Raw genomic sequence first — 16,518 nt, 5'->3', positions numbered from 1 at the left:
AAATGTGAAATGAAATGTTACCGGGGTGGGGAAATGGGCCCAGCTAGTTCCAAAGCAACATCAGGGAATGGAAGTCAGTGTCTCCCCAGATGTTGGGGGACTGCAGCTCCTGCCTCTCTGGCCTTGGGATGCTATGCAGTGATGTCCAATAACTCCTGCTACCGCAGTAGAATTTAGCCAAAACATGATTATTCCTGCCCATTGCCCCTCACCCTGTACATCTCAACTGAAGAGAAGCAGTTTGGGTCAGATTACACACATTTGATCCAAGAACCAAATACACTGAGGAATTTTCTGCTTTCCAGTGAAATGGAAGTTGACTCAGTGACACATCAACTTCTAAGTTAATAATTCCAGACAGAGACCATGTGATTTCCTCTTCCTCAGTCATCTGGCTACTTGACCCTAGTGACTTCTGCAAGGGGAAGAAGTCATTTTGCAAGAGATGACAGCCAATCTATTTCATTAGGCTGCAATATTTAATTGAACGAACAGATAAATCCATTTTAAAATGTTAGATCAATTTAAAAGCCCCTCCTATTCACTTGAGGAGCATAGTTTCACAGAAAATTGTTTTTAACACAAGTTCTGCAGATAACAAATTATTGTTGCCATAAGTCGTTTTTTCCTGGACACGTCGTCTTTTTCAGGACTGAAACGTCCATCCGGGCGGATATTTTAAATGACGCAAAATGTCCGGGGTTTTTTTGTTTGGGAGTTTTGTTGGTTGGTTGTTGGTTTTGTTTCGGAGGACGAAGCAGCCAGGGAGCTCCGTCCGCCCAGCGGCGGCGGCGGCGAGGGGCTGCTCGCCTCCGCGGAGCGACAGAGCAGGGCCTTGGGCCAGGGAGCCGAGCAGGCCGGAGCTCCGGCCCCCTCGCCGGAGGGCTGCTTCTCCCCCCGCCAGACCCGCCAGGGAGCGGAGGGAAAGGCGGCCTCCCTCCCCGCCATGTCAAGCAGCCTCGAGGCAGAGAGGGAACTCCCGGCTGGGCTCGGCCTTCCTCTGTCCCGGCCCGGCAGAACTGAAATCTGATGAAGCAGTGTCAGATACCTGAGATCCCTTTTTCATTTCAGACACAATTCTGTCCAAACCCTTCAAACACTCATTTTGAAAGGAGTCCTCAGCAGAGAGCAAATCTCCCCCATTGCTAGGACCCGCCAGTCTGTCTACGGGGCAGAAGAAAAGCATCTGGCGCAATGTAATGTGAAGTTGAGTGCAAGAACTGTTTGGCACAGACTGCAGGAATATGGTCTAAATGCTAGAATTCCAAGGAAAAAGCCATTGTTATCTCAAACAAAGGTTGAAAAGATCAAACTGGGCTAAAACCCATGCTAACTGGACAGCAGAACAATGGGACAGTGCTATTTGGAGGGTTGAGACCCAAATCTCCTTGCTTTTGGTAGTGGATGGCCTGAAATACCTGAGGAGAGGATTCGGAGAAGATTTCCATTCTACTTGCATTACAAGTACCTGAAACACCCAGTTAGTGTTATGATCTGAAGTTATATGACAGCAAAGGTGTGGGCATAATTCATGTCATCAATGGGAATGTAAATGCCCCAAAATGCATAGCCCAGACCTTAACCCAATCAAAAATCTATGGAGCCGACTAAAGAAACTTGTTAGTCAGAAGCAACCCAGCAATAAAACCCAACTGATAGAGGCAATTATTGGTTTCACATTATTACAGCTGCAGAACTAAAAAAACTTGGTTTACTCCATGGGAAGGCATTATAAGGCCATAATTAAAGGTAAAGGTTACCCAACTAAGTATTAACTGACATTGCGAGAATTTTTGTACATCTCATTTTTTCTATGTGTTTCACATTTCTTCTTTATGACTGCTGTTGTAATAAATAATCCTTTATAAAAGTCATTGCATTACATTCTTCATGAAATTATCTTTCCATTGATATATAATTTTATGGTATTGCTCCCAAAAAGTGGTGTTATGAGCCATCAAACCACGGAAATACACTTTTCCCAAATGTTTTCCACAATTTTGGCCACTAGTGTAACTTCTACTGCAGCACCTACTTTTAAACTCTGCTAACCATATAATCCTGGGGGAAATTCTGTTGGGCTACTACTACCTATTATTCTACAAAAAGAGGGCGAGGGTACATTACCTGTGCAGTTACGCTGGATGCTAAGCCTGGCCTACACTGCTGGGTTATGGTCACATACGCTTACTCAGCTGCTCCCCTACCAGCAGTGCTAACTTCTGGGGGTACGCAGGGGTACGGATACGCCTAAACATTTTGTGAATCTTTGTACTTTTGTCCATTTACTGTATTTTCCTTGAGTCAAAATGAGGGACACAAGACTAGGAGGGCTGTCCTAAGAGCCACCCTCGCTCAATTTTTAATATGGGATAATAATGATTGCATGTGTGTGCACATATAAATACATAAATGCATAAATAAATTCCCCTCAAGAAAGAAGGCTTGAAATCCATCAGGCGCCTGGTCTTTGCTTCCACCGTTACTTCTGCTGCCATTTGATCGCAGCCTTCACGGAATGAATTTCTCTGTTGGCTTCCACGGGAAAGCCCAGCGAACATGTAAACCCAGCAGCCCCTTCTGAGGTTGCCGTATTTATATTCTCACTGACCTGGGAGTTAAGTCCTGCTGAACAGAAGGCGGTTTTAAGGTGAGAGAGAGGATGGACTCTGGGTCATGATGCACAATGACGCAGCCTGAGGCCCCTTGGGGGGGCAGGGGGGGCTGGGTGGTTGTGAAGCATCCTGGCCTCTGGCTGTGTGGAGGAGCAGGAAATAACAAATAAGGGGGTGAACATGCGAGTCCTCTTTTTTGCTCTTCAAAATATGACAACCCTATAACAAATTACAGAGAGCAAGTAGCAGATACATTTTCTGACTCATACAGGAAATAATAAATAATGTATGGGACAACACACTGAAAACAAATAAAGAAAGCATACTTTTGGCTTCAGAATGTATTGTTTTTACCTTTATGCAAATTTAATCAATTAATGATTAAACCATGAAAAATCATCTACTTAATCAACTAACTGCAATCCTAAATTTATACTAGAAGCAAATTTCAGCAAGTTCAGTGGGATTTATGTGTTAGTAAGTGTATTTAGGGTTTTAACTTAAAGCCCTGTACAGACCTTCATTTAGAGTTAAATGGTTGCACATGGTAGTGTGTCACTGCAGTGACTGGCTCTACCCTTAGCCTGCAGCTATAAACTCTGTTGAAAGCCCTGCGTGTGACAACTGCATGCATGATGGCTCTTTCCCTGCAGTCAGCAACCCAGGGTTACCTTAGGCCATGGAGGCCACCACAATGTGACTCTCCCTGCTGGGGTTCCTTTGACCCAATATGAATATTCTGAAAAGAGCTTAAGATTTCTTTACTCAGGGGACAGCCTTAATTAAGCAATAGGAAGCAGAGAGTAGGAGTAAATGGTCAGTTCTCCCAGTGGAGGAATGTAGATGATTTGTACAGTGGTACCTCTGGTTACAGGGACGTGGGTGGTGCTGTGGGTTAAACAACAGAGCCTAGGACTTGCCAATCAGAAGGTTGGCGGTTCGATTCCCCGCGATGGGGTGAGCTCCCGTTGCTTGGTCCCTGCTCCTGCCAACCTAGCATTTTGAAAGCACATCAGAGTGCAAGTAGATAAATAGGTACTGCTCCGGTGGAAAGGTAAATGGTGTTTCCGTGCGCTGCTCTGGTTCGCCAGAAGCGGCTTAGTCCTGCTGGCCACATGACCCAGAAACTGTATGCCGGCTCCCTCGGCCAATAAAGCGAGATGAGCGCCGCAACCCCAGAGTCAGCCACGACTGGACCTAACGGTCAGGGGTCCCTTTACCTTTACCTCTGGTTACGTACTTAATTCGTTCCGGAGATCAGTTCTTAACCTGAAACTGTTCTGAACCTGAAGCACCACTTTAGCTAATGGGGCCTCCTGCTGCCACTGCGCAAGTTCTGTTCTCATGCTGAAGCAAAGTTCTTAACCCGAGGTACTATTTCTGTGTTAGCTGAGTCTGTAATCTGAAGCATCTGTAACCTGAAGCGTCTGTAACCCGAGGTACCACTGTATTACCTTGGGTTAAGAACTTTGCTTCAGGATGAGAACAGAAATCATGCTCTGGAGGCGCAGCGGAAACGCACAAGAAGGCAGAAGGAGCGGGGAGGAGGAGAGGCATGCCGGGGGGGGGGCTGGCTTGGGGGGGGGGAGAGTGGCAGTGGAGGCCCCCCCCCGGGAAATTGTCTCCAGAAGGATCCACTGAGCTCTGCGAAAGGGGCTCTTCCTGAGGACTGGCAATGGGCAGGCGGTGGAGCAACACTGAGATTTTGCCCGATGTAAGTTTTCCCTTTGGAGGCTTGCCAAGTTTTGAGGGTCTCCTCGCCCCCAGCCCCCTCCCCCTAAAGAGGCAATTGATGGAGCAAAAGGGTTTAATGTTGGAGCTCTCCGTCTCCTGCCAGCAAGTTGTGAAGCGGGCAATAGATCAGGGCGCATTAAAAGCAAGCGGCAAATCTGTCATGGATGCTTTAGCTGAGATTCCTGCATTGCAAGGGGTTGGACTAGATGACCCTGGGGTCTCTTCCAATTCTATGATTCTGTGATCTATAATTATTTTATTCTTTTAATCCTATTAAATTTAGAAGATTTGTACTACTTCAGTCAAAAAGGTTCCCAGAGAAGCTTACAAAAGACAGTCTCTTCCATAGAAGCCAGGTCCTAGGGGCCGAGATTCTTTTGCACGTGCCCCTAAAATATTTTAGGGGGTTGCCCCCTCAAATTGATGAACATTGTCATTTAAATGGGGGGGGCATGTGTCACATCTTGTGATCAGTTATGCAGAGCGGTGCTTACCTGCCTGCCCCTCAATATTTTGTTTTAGTTGTCACCCCTGGTCCCTACCTGCAGAAACATGACATGCAAGGGGAAAGGGACAGGGAGGAAACAGGAAAACTAAAACCAAAACTCAGGCACTCATTTGTAAACCGTTGTTCCTTTGGATCAGGGGTCAGCAACCTTTTTCAGCCGTGGGCCGGTCCACCGTCCCTCAGACCATGTGGTGGGCCGGACTATATTTTGGGGGAAAATAATAATGAATGAATTCCTATGCCCCACAAGTAACCCAGAGATACATTTTAAATAAAAGCACACATTCTACTCATGTAAAAAGACGCTGATTCCTGGACCAAAGCGGCCAGATTGAGAAGGCGACCTGGGCCTTAGGTTGCCTACCCCTGCTTTGGATGGATTGAGCCTTCTGCTTCTTAGCTCTCCTGCCCGTAGGAGAGCAGGCCTGTGCTGGCAAAGCTGATGGAATGTAAGCTCCCCTGGAAATACTGTTGAAGGCAGTATAAAATATAATAAATATAATGGTTATTTCCTTCCACACCAGCTTCTCCCCCAGTAGGCCTCCATGTAATTTATTGTTGCCCGTGTTTAGCAGGCTGGTTATTAAATAAAGCCAGCACACACAGTGGAAGGTGACAGGATCCCCAAGGATATGTTGTATGGGGAGCTGGCTTCAGGCACCAGGCCTCTTGGCAGCCCAACTCCGCATCACAAAGATGTCTGCAAATGTGCCATGAAGACTGGCAACATCAACCTCCCTGGCAGACAATCACAGTGCCTGGAGACAGTCAGGTTGTGCATCCATAACAGTGACTGAAGGAGGAATGACCGCTGGGAGGAGCATAGAGAGAAGAAACGTCATGGTGCGTCTGCAACAGTACAACTGGGCGCCTTCATCTGCCCTGCTGCAACAAAACATCTCTCTTCCATATTGGTTTCTACAGCCACAACAACTTCACTCCCAAAGGATGCCAAATGCAACAACCATTAAATAAAAAGGGGCTTTGAAGTGTTCTCATTGTTGACCCAACAGGAGTAGAAGATGCAGATCTTTTAATCCCATCTACTTGATGAGGAGGGACGCGGGTGGCGCTGTGGGTAAAAGCCTCAGTGCCTAGGGCTTGCCAATCGAAAGGTCGGCGGTTCGAATCCCCGCGGCGGGGTGCGCTCCCGTTGCTCGGTCCCAGCACCTGTCAACCTAGCAGTTCGAAAGCACCCTCGGGTGCAAGTAGATAAATAGGGACCGCTTACTGGCAGGAAGGTAAACGGCGTTTCCGTGTGCTGCACTGGCTCGCCAGATGCAGCTTTGTCACGCTGGCCACGTGACCCGGAAGTGTCTCCGGACAGCGCTGGCCCTTGGCCTCTTAAGTGAGATGGGCGCACAACCCTAGAGTCTGGCAAGACTGGCCCGTACGGGCAGGGGTACCTTTACCTTTACCTTTACTTGATGAGGAAGAGAAGCAGCAGTTATTTGCTTCCCAGACTCAGGTACATCTGATGTCCTAGTTTTTCACTGGCATCTCCAAATGCAGTAGAAAAGTTGGGTCTGGGAAAAGGTTCATTAGGTGCCTCCTTGAGTTATTTCTGCCTGTGAAAAATGCTGAGAAGCTGGCAGAGATGAGAAAGAGAAACAGCAAAAGCTGCTAATCTTAGCTCTGTTTGTTTGAAAGGATTATTGGGGGGGCAGGCCTTTGTTAGGGGGGCAGAACCTCAGGTTTGTATTTATTTTATTGATTTAGGAGGGCAGCTGCCCTCCTTCTCCCCTTGGCTATGCCCAGAGGCTGTTTTGTTTCTCTCTGAAGGTCAAACATCTGCAGCAGAGTTGGACATCACACCCAGCCCCCATGTGGTGCTTAGCAAAGATCCTTGGAGTCTACGTGGCCCAACTGTCCGAAGGAAAGGGGATGGCAAAGGAGTGTCTGTCCCAGGGACGGCCCATCCTGTTTTGCCACCTGAGGCGAAATTAAGCCCATGTCTGGAAGCACTCTGAGTGACAATTTTTTTATTTGAAAAACACAACTCTTACTTACGCAATTTTAACATACAGTATTGTGATGGGATGGTGAGCTGCTTGTGCGTAAAATCCTGATCCCTCAGAGTTTGGCTAAGTTCCCAAACCTCTGTCTGTGATGGAGCTCCTTAAGCATGGCTCCATCAATCGCTCGTTGAATCGGACAGTGGGCGTTTACGGAACTTCTTCCAGCATAAAAGCTCCTTAACGGAAACGCGTCTTCTGGACTCTCGGCGTGACAGTTTCCGCCGAGGAGTGGGTGTCCCTACGGGAGGTCCTGAAACCTCCCCACTGTTCTCGCTTGAAGTGTCTCTGATCCCTCCCTCCGACTCACTTTCCCTTGGAACTCCACTTCTCCCCCTGCTGGTCCCCTCCTCCGCTGAGTGGTCTCTCTCACCCTCCATGAGCCCTTTCGCCTCCTTCGTCTCAGATGACAGTTCCCTGACATCCACCTCCCCTCCAGGGCCCCCTTCACCCCCTTCCCTCCCCTCCTCTGCGGGAAGCGAGGGAGCAAAACCCCTGAAGGAACCTCCCTCATCTTCCGAAGTTTCGAACACTTCCCTCCACCTTTTGCTGTTTCCGGTTTCCAAGTACTCCTCCTCCTCGGAGTCTGTACCTCCTTCCAACTCCGATTCCCTGAATCCTTCCAGTTCCTCCTCATCGTCGGTGGTGCCAAAGTACTCCCTCCGGAACCTCGCTGCTGGCTGAGGTTTCCTGGGGAACCTTTGGTGGAACGTTTCGATCAAGACCTCGTCATGGACCTCCTCTGCCTTCACCCAGGTGTTTTCCGACTCCGGTTCCCCTTCCCACGCGACCAAATACTCCACCTGATTACCCTTCCACCTGGAGTCGATGATTTCCGCCACATAGTTGCGGCTTTCCCTTTCTTCTATGGCTGGCCCCCGTGTGGATACCCCTTCACCTTCCCCCCTGTATGGTGACAGTAATGACCTGTGGAATACTGGGTGCAGTTTCATGTGGTTCGGTAACCGGAGTCTGAAAGCCACTGGGTTGACCTGTTGGATGACCTCAAATGGTCCCAATCTTTTGGGTCTCAATTTCTTGCAACCCCCCTTGAACGGCAATCCTTGGGTAGATAGCCAGACCCGACTCCCCACCCTAATTGTTTCACCTTCCCTTCTGCTCTTGTCTGCCTGCCTCTTATATTCTTCTTTGGCCCTTTCTAAGTTGTGTTGGAGTTGACGATGGATCGCTTCCATTTCTTCTACAAAAAGTTCAGCGGCCGGAACACTCCATCTCTCTCCTCCTTCCCCTGGAAACGCCCTGGGGTGGCACCCATAATTAGCCAAAAAGGGGCTCATCCCGGTGGACACATTCTCTGCATTATTGTAAGCAAATTCCGCTAGTGCCAACTTTTCGACCCAATCGTTTTCTCTGTCATTGACATAACACCTCAGGTATTGTTGAAGGATACCGTTTGCCCTCTCCGCCTGCCCATTGGTCTCAGGGTGCCTGGCAGTCGAAAAGTTGACCTCTACGTGCAACAAGCTCATAAGCTTCCTCCAGAATCTGGACGTGAACTGTTTCCCTCTGTCGGAAACCACCCTCAAGGGGGCGCCATGCAGCCTAAAAATATGTTCTACAAACAATTTCGCTGTCTCTTCCGCCGTGACTGCATGTGAGCAAGCTACAAAGTGACCCATCTTAGTTAACTGGTCTACTACGACTAGTATGGCGGTTTTCCCCTGGGATTTGGGCAGATCAGTCATAAAATCTATCGACACCGCCTCCCACGGTCGTTCTGGTGTGGGTAACGGTTCTAATAACCCCGCTGGTGCCCGCCTTTCTCCTTTGGCTCTCTGGCATTGGTCACACCTTCTCACATACTCCCGTACATCCTCCCTCACCTTGGGCCACCAAAACTCCCTGGTCACCAACCACATGGTCTTGTGTTGCCCAAAATGCCCCGCTGTGGGATTGTCGTGCAGCTGTTTGAGTACTCTCCCCCTCAATTCCCCTTCGGGTATATATAGCACCCCTTTGTAATACAATGCCCCGTTTCTTTCTTCAAAACCTCCGGGGTCTTCTCCCTCTCTCCTTAAACCTCTGAGCTTATCCTGGGCGTACTCATCATTTACCGTTCCCTCTACCAGTTCTCTTTGCCCCACCCAGGCCGCACCACACACCCAGTGGTCCTCTGGGATAATATGTCTCTCTTCTGGCGCTCCCTCCCCCTCCAAATATTCAGGTTTGCGAGAGAGAGCGTCCGCTCTGATGTTTTCTGGACCTGGCACATAGCAGATTTCAAAATGGAATTTGGAGAACTCCTGGGCCCATCTCACTTGTCGTTGGTTGAGCACTCGTGCCGTTCTCCAATACTCCAAATTCTTGTGGTCCGTACACACTTGCACCTTATGCTGTGCGCCAATTAGTAAGTGTCTCCATCTCTGGAACGCTTCGTGAATGGCGAGTAGTTCTCGGTCATATACCGTGTAGTTCTTCTCGGATTTGTTCAGCTTACGCGAAAAGAAGGCACACGGTCTCCATTCCGACTTATTGCTCCGGAGCAGGCACTTTTACTGCTCCTTGGCCTGTCTGCAGTGCCCTGACAGTGGCAGACAGGCGTTGGCTTTTACTGGCTCCTGGACTTCCTCCTCCTTCCCCCCAACAGCTCCCGCCATCCCTTGCCATTCCTTTCTTTGCGGGCAGACTCTGGCAAAGTGACCTGGCTGCTGGCAGAGATAACATTTCTTGGCGCTCTTTCCCTCCTTCTTCCTCCCTTCACTGGGATTTGAAACTGCGCGCGCGCGCGCTGTTCCAACTTCCATCGGCTCTCCGGGCGGGAAACTTGGTTCTGGAATCTCTGGAATGCGGAAATCCCTCCAATGCTCTCCTTTCCCCTCCCGCTTCTCCAAGGCTCTTGCCTCCTGGCGCGCTCCAATGGTCAGCGCTGATTTGGTCAGCTGGTCCATAGACTCCGCCCTGGGCGCCCGGGAAAGTTCGTCTTTCACCGCCGAAGAAAGCCCCTCTTCAAAGAGCATTTGAATGGGTTCCGCCGATAAGTCCCACCCCAATTTATGTATCAACATTGTAAACTCAGTCCAGTACTCACGAACCGATCGGCTCCCCTGTTTGCAAGCCATCAATTGCCTGCGCACCAGTCCCTGTTCAATCTCGCTGGAAAACATCAAATCCATGGCGCGAAAAAACTTCCTCGCGTCCTTCAGCATGTCACTATTCCCTGCCATCAGGGGCCTCACCCAGTCTCTCGCCCCCCCTTCGAGATGGCCAATCACAAACGCCACTCACGATGCCTCATCGGGAAAGTCGTTAAACTGCAGTTCGAGAGCATACTGCATCTCTGTCCTAAAGGCTTGGTAGTTCCTGGGGTCCCCCCCAAACTTCTGCACCATTCCTGGCATCTTTCTTGCTAGTGTAGCGCCTTTTGCCTTTTCTGCATCCTGCGCCCTCCTTTTTTCTAGCCTCGCCGTTTGCATTGCTAGCTGGAGTTCCAACACTCTGTACCTTTCTTCCAGACTTGGACTTTCTCCAGCTCCTGCTGCTCCTCCGGCTCCGGCTGGGTTGCTCATGATGCCTCTCTGCACAAGCTGCTTTCAGGGACTGTCCGATTGCTCAGGGACTGTCCTCCGCTGAGTGGTCTCTCTCACCCTCCATGAGCCCTTTCGCCTCCTTCGTCTCAGATGACAGTTCCCTGACAAGTATCCATCAGCATCAGGAAATCAGCCCCGAGTGTTCACTGGAAGGACAGATCGTGAAGCTGAGGCTCCAGTACTTTGGCCACCTCATGAGAAGAGAAGACTCCCTGGAAAAGACCCTGATGTTGGGAAAGATGGAGGGCACAAGGAGAAGGGGACGACGGAGGACGAGATGGTTGGACAGTGTTCTTGAAGCTACCAGCATGAGGGAGGCAGTGGAACACAGGAGGGCCTGGCGTGCTCTGGTCACGACTAAACGACTAAACAACAACACTTATCTCTTTTCCTAGGACTTCCCAGTCCATCTCTTCGTGGCATTCTAGGGAAACCCTGATCTGCTGCATATACGGTACTGATATTCCACCCATTATCATCTCAAGTCTTACTTTTCTGATGTTATCTTCTGCTCATTTGTTAACTCCTACTCGTAGGTTAAATTGTATATTGCACCCTCTAAAATAATCTCCAAAACACCTCCACTCTTCTCTTTAACTCATCCTCATTCCTTAGTTTCATGGTCAGAGTTACTAGTTCTATGTATTCTATCAATTTGTCCTGCCAAATTTCCTTTGCGGGCACCTCTTCTTCTTTCCACTTTTTTTGCATATACTACTCTAGCCGCAGCAGTCATGTACAAAATGATTGTGAGTGCCTTTTTTGGAATGTCATCACTTATTATCCCTAACAGAAAGGCCTCTGGTCTTTGGGGAAATGTGAGTTTAAGAATATTTTTAAAATTCTTTGTGAATCATTTTCCATTACTTTCTAGTAACTATTGTTAACCAACCAGACAGGGCTGGACATGAGGCTCCCTCTGCAGTGCAGCTTCCCCGCAGGAGACAAGATCCTTGCTGTAAGTCAAGAGTTGGCAGCATTATGGAATCCTGTGCTTGATAACACAATCCCTCTACAGCATTAATTTATGGTTCTGCTTTGTTTTCCAGATCTGACATAGGTGAATCTTAAATTTTACAGACATTCTTGGTGGCAGTTAATTCCTGATAGTGCTGACATGCTGAACTGTCCAGTAATGCATTGCCTGGAAACCCTGGGGCAAACTGTGCACATGCTCAGTAGTACTTTATTTATTCTGAGGTTAAGCCTTGGCATAGAAAACACATTCCAGTTTTAGTCTTTACTTAAAATAAGTAAGCCCTGGAGGGAGGGAGCTGTAAAGCCATGGAAGAAACTATGTGAAATTGTGGAATGATGTAAAGCACAATTCAGGAACTGAGCTATTTTTTAATTTTAATTTTTAAAGTCAAAGTTCACAGTTTCTCCAGACGTTTTCAATCCAGTTATGCAACCACCACCAATACTGCAATCAAAACTCTTAATTTGAAGCTCCTTGGTCCTTCAATTCCTGCTCTAAATTCCTGTAAATACTACTTCTGTGTGGTCATACATCTAATTTTCTGAACTGTTCAGCTCTTTTCCAGGCTGTTCAAATTTATGAAGTGGCACTAGAGGCATCAAGAGGAGAATTTCTGATTCACAGACTTTGAAGGGCTCTCATTCTGATTCCTAGGTTGGAGCCCCCTGTGCTGTGGGAGTTCAGCTGAAGCAATGGCTCTCCAGGGTTCACGTAGACAAAGATTTATTTTCTTATCTATGAAGTGCATTAGTCACAGCTCTATAAAATGCAAGCGGCACAAAATGAAAAATTAAAACAACATGTCTGTTAAAAACAAAACGACATTTAAAACCAGCAACAATAAATCACAGACTGGAAATGTACTTCCTGCATTTCATGGCTTTTGGACATTACTATTTATATTACCCACCCACCCAGCTATGTATACATGTAAATCTGCAAAATTAGAATGTTTTCTATGTGCTTCTTATCCCCGTTTCTTAATGATGGTCATTAATAAATATTTAGTAGAAACACAGAATTGTAGATTTGGAAGGGATCCTGAGGGTCATCTAGTCCATCCCCTTGCAATGCAGGGATCTCAGCTAAAGCATCCATGGCAGATGGCCATCTCACCTCTGCTTAAAAACCTTCGAGGAAGGAGAGTCCACAACCTCCAAATGGAATCCATTCCACTGTTGAACAGCTGTCACCACCATAAAGTTCTTCCTGATGTTTAACTTGAAGCCCTTGGTTTGGGTCCTTCCCTCCAGAGCAGGAGAAAAGAGGCTTGCTTCACCACCCACGTGGCAGCCCTCCTCTGCACACATTGATTTGATATGCCAAATAATTATTGATGAATCTGGCAATGTGTGCGCAAGTCCACAAATGTGCCTGCCATGATAATGTTGCAGTGCTGTGTAGCTTTACGTGAAAAGAATTTCCATTGTGTGCAATGGATTTTACTCTCCAATAAGTGTGTTTGGCATTGCAATCTAACAGCGACAGTGGAGGCTAGCCAAATAGGGCAAATGGGGCCACGTCCCACCAATGCGAGTCTCCCCCAGCCGGCACCCACCTGACTTTAACAACCAACCCAGAGGATGGCCCTGGCTGCCAGGCTCCTTTGTCTCAGTTTTCCCTTGTAGAACTCAGGAAGGAGGAAGATGGGGACAAAACTGCAAGGGAAAAATAGAGAAAGGAGAATTTCTGGATGCATAGATCCAAGTTTAGGGCCAGTACACTTTGGTGACAGAACCCCAGAAGAGATTTAAAATCACAAAATATGCAGCAAAGTAAGACCTTTAAAATACTGTATGTACAGTGGTACCTCGGGTTAAGTATTTAATTCTTAAATTATTTAGTTCCGGAGGTCTGTTCTTAACCTGAAACTGTTCTTAACCTGAAGCACCAATTTAGCTAATGGGGCCTCCTGCTGTTGCCGCGCCGCTGGAGCACGATTTCTGTTCTCAACCTGAAGCAAAGTTCTTAACCCGAGGTAATATCTCTGGGTTAGCGGAGTTTGTAACCTGAAGTGTATGTAACCTGAAGCGTAAGGACACTGACAAACTGGAACGTGTCCAGAGGAGGGCAACCAAAATGGTCAAAGGCCTGGAAACGATGCCTTATGAGGAACGGCTAAGGGAGCTGGGCATGTTTAGCCTGGAGAAGAGGAGGTTAAGGGGTGATATGATAGCCATGTTCAAATATATAAAAGGATGTCACATAGAGGAGGGAGAAAGGTTGTTTTCTGCTGCTCCAGAGAAGCGGACACGGAGCAATGGATCCAAACTACAAGAAAGAAGATTCCACCTAAACATTAGGAAGAACTTCCTGACAGTAAGAGCTGTTCGACAGTGGAATTTGCTGCCAAGGAGTGTGGTGGAGTCTCCTTCTTTGGAGGTCTTTAAGCAGAGGCTTGACAACCATATGTCAGGAGTGCTCTGATGGTGTTTCCTGCCTGGCAGGGGGTTGGACTCGATGGCCCTTGTGGTCTCTTCCAACTCTATGATTCTATGATTCTATGATTCTATGTAACCTGAGGTACCACTGTAATTCCAAGTTCCTTCTAGTGTTTTTCACTTCCCCTAGCATAAGAAGATCTCACATTTGGTAAGTTAAAAATGGTTGTTTACAAACTCTCCAAAGGTCAGATTCTTGTGTTTTTCCATATAGCATTCAGAAAAAAGTGGCACAGGCAGTAAAACTTGACTTAGCATTTGGGAATGCCATTTCCAGAGGAGATATAAACTTTCAGTGACTGAGTTTTGTTGTGGGGTATAACTAACACTTCTCATGTGTCTTATTCCTTCCTCCCTCAGGCAGATTTTCATGTGGTGTGAGATAAACTCACCTCTGTTATAGTGGACCAAGGCTGCAGGAGTACCGGTAAGTGTGTGGGAAGGTGGCGGCAACAACTACCGGAGTGTAGTTGGCAGCATTGTGGGGTTGTGCCCACCCACCACCTCCGCTTGGGCAGGAAGCTGCCTCTCAATGGTTCTGCTTCCTGAGGGTTCTTCTGCAAGCGCAAGTGCCGGCTCATCCAACTCCCCAAGCTGGGCGGCGGGGCTGGCTGGAGGGGGAAACAAACACTCCGGGATCAAATCAGAAGCCAGGGTGGATTCTGTAATTCCGGGACTGTCCTGGGAAAATAGGGGCACTTGAAAGGTATGTAACCCTAACCCCGGCACTAACTCGAACTCTGGCCAGGCCCATACAAAGGCCCTGGGGGGCTGGGAGGTGCAGGGCATTCTTGGCATGACAGCAGAAGTCCAGCCGGCCACTTGCAGGGCCCCCAGCTTGCTTAGCCCTCTCAGACCTGGGGCAAGTGTATTTGGCAGCCCCCCCCCCCCACGCATGGGCCTGACTCTGGCCCTAACCCTTATCATAAACTTAACCTCAGCCCTAATCCTAGTCCTAAACATACCTCCGACTCTAACCCCAACCCTTATCTGAACCTCAAGCTTAGTCCTAACCCACTCCTTAACCTCAAACCAAATGTAACCCTAACCACAAATAACACTAACAGTAACCAGAACCCTAACACTAACCCCAACCCAATCTCATTGCAGTTCTCAGCAATGCAAACGGTCTCCTCCAGCTTTTGCTGATTCCTTCCTTTGTTCTTTGCCGCCTGCTCCTGCTTTCTAGCCCACTCCAATCTTTTCTCTTCAGTTTCCTTGATATTCACTCCCCTTCCTGCTGCCTCTCTCCTTGGAGAAGTGCAGCAGGGATGGGAAGGCTTTTGGAAGGGAAACTTTGGGAAACAAAGTTTGGAGTTCCAAATCAATGCCTGTGTCCATAACCTGTTAGCAGACCCTGCAGCTTGGATGAATTAGATTGGAATATTCACTTCTAGTTTCTGGCATTCAAAGGCTTTATTCATGCAGAAACTATTTTCTGGAGAGGTATGCACTTGAGGATGAATTTCTAAAAGAAGAGAGGGAAGTGGCTTGATGAGCAGGGGAAGAGGTTGTTTCTTTCAGGCCAGGGAGGCAGGTTCCAAGTCTGAGAGTGTACATTTTGAGGAGCATTGGTGGAGGTGCTCCACCCATGTTTGGTGAGAGAGTGGGTGCAATCTGCATACGTTGCCTCCATAGGCTTTGGCCAGACGCCCATCCTTCCTCTGCCTGTGCCTTTCTCAGCACCAGCCCCTTTGCCTCTTCATTCTTAAGCAGGGAGCCTCAGAATGCAGACGCCAGACCCTGCAGCCTCTTGTGCCTGAGTGGGTGGGAAATGGCAGTGTGGGAGTAAAGAGATAGCTGTTTTCAATTAGACTTCTTTTCTCCAGCTAGAGACAGAAATCGAGGAAACCTGATCCCTGGTTCTTTCTAACCAGTCAGCTCCGAGGAAGAAAGAGGCAGCTGGGTGGGAGAACAATTCCTGTCATTAGTACATGCTGATATTTTTCTTTTTGGCCCACCTAGAGATCTCCATCATCCATTCTGTGCCCCTCGACTATTTTTTTCTGGTGCCTCCACTAGATGACCACCTACAGCCAGAGCTTTCCCCCCTCCAGAACTCACTGGAACTCAGTTCCGGCACCTCTCAGGTGAGTTCCATTGCCATTCTAAGAAAATGAGGGAGGTGTTCATGGTGAGTTCAAGTCCAACTCATCTTCTTTAACTTTCCATATGCTGGCAGAATCTCACCATTCCAAATGGTTAGTTCGCATTGAGAGCAAAATCAGAACCTGTGGCCTATCACTCGAGTTGCTGCTTAGGCTCCCACAGTTGGAAGCATTCCAGACAATCAAGTGCAGAATTCAAGAGGTTTAATTCCAAACCCTCAGCAGCACAGCCATTAAGACCTATTCCCCACTGGGGGTGGGAATTCCACCTTTATTTGGCCAGGAGGAATTTATATCACCTTTATGATCCCCTTCTATGCAGAGCTCTTTCCCTCACCGTCTGCAGTCTTGAAAGGTAGATTCTTCAAAATCCCATATTCTGAAAGGTGGCCCTTGTGGCACAAAACAGGTCGAATCCACCACACGTTTTATTTCATTGCCTATTATATGCAAGAATATATGATAAATATTTGCCCCCCCCCTTAATGAAGGAGGGGATCTGTTAAGTTGTGGGTGAACATAGCAGACGACACAGCGATTTCTCCAGAGCAGCTCTTTATTGTAAGCTGG

General features: G+C 48.0%; 1 long non-coding RNA gene across 1 annotated transcript in view; it reads right to left on the bottom strand.

Moving 5' to 3' along the window:
- Window positions 1-468: 468 nt before the first annotated feature.
- Window positions 469-16,518, bottom strand: part of LOC310752286 — a 60,091-nt gene continuing 44,041 nt past the window's right edge. Inside the window, exons 2-3 of the long non-coding RNA XR_014542890.1 lie at window positions 12,958-13,057; window positions 469-2,834 (exon numbers count right to left, since the gene is read on the bottom strand). This is a non-coding gene — a long non-coding RNA (uncharacterized lncRNA). The remainder of the gene's footprint in view (window positions 2,835-12,957; window positions 13,058-16,518) is intronic.

This window comes from Podarcis filfolensis, assembly GCF_964270895.1.
Source record: "Podarcis filfolensis genome assembly, chromosome: 17".
Classification (NCBI taxonomy): domain Eukaryota; kingdom Metazoa; phylum Chordata; class Lepidosauria; order Squamata; family Lacertidae; genus Podarcis; species Podarcis filfolensis.
The sequence above is the reverse complement of the archived record's forward strand: the minus strand, read 5'-3'. Positions and strand labels throughout refer to the sequence as shown.